Source organism: Genypterus blacodes, unplaced genomic scaffold (assembly GCF_046128005.1).
Source record: "Genypterus blacodes isolate CSIRO-AG114 ecotype Tasmania unplaced genomic scaffold, CSIRO-AGI_Gbla_v1 ptg000132l_1, whole genome shotgun sequence".
Taxonomy (NCBI): Eukaryota; Metazoa; Chordata; class Actinopteri; order Ophidiiformes; family Ophidiidae; genus Genypterus; species Genypterus blacodes.
Window position 1 is genome coordinate 32,501 of NW_027466934.1, and position 533 is coordinate 33,033.

Here is a 533-nt window from a genome sequence, read left to right on the forward strand (position 1 = left end):
CCTGCAGGAGCTCTGACAGATCTGCAGAGGAGGAAACTACATGATGCTCAGCTGCTAGACACCAGCACAACCTCCCCAGGAAAGGTCAAAGGTCACATGGACACTAAACACCTAAAGGAAACTTCCTGTAAGCACATCTGAGCTGAAGTTAGACTCTAATACATGTTTGGAGAAATCAAGATGGACTGAACCATCTGACTGAGGACTGAACCATCTTATTGAGGGACTGAACCATCTTACTGAGGGACTGAACCATCTGAGGGACTGAACCATCTGACTGAGGGACTGAACCATCTGACTGAGGGACTGAACCATCTGACTGAGGGACTGAACCATCTGAGGGACTGAACCATCTGACTGAGGGACTGAACCATCTGAGGGACTGAACCATCTGACTGAGGGACTGAACCATCTGACTGAGGGACTGAACCTTCTGACTGAGGACTGAACCATCTGACTGAGGGACTGAACCATCTAACTGAGGGACTGAACCATCTAACTGAGGGACTGAACCATCTGACTGAGGGACTGAA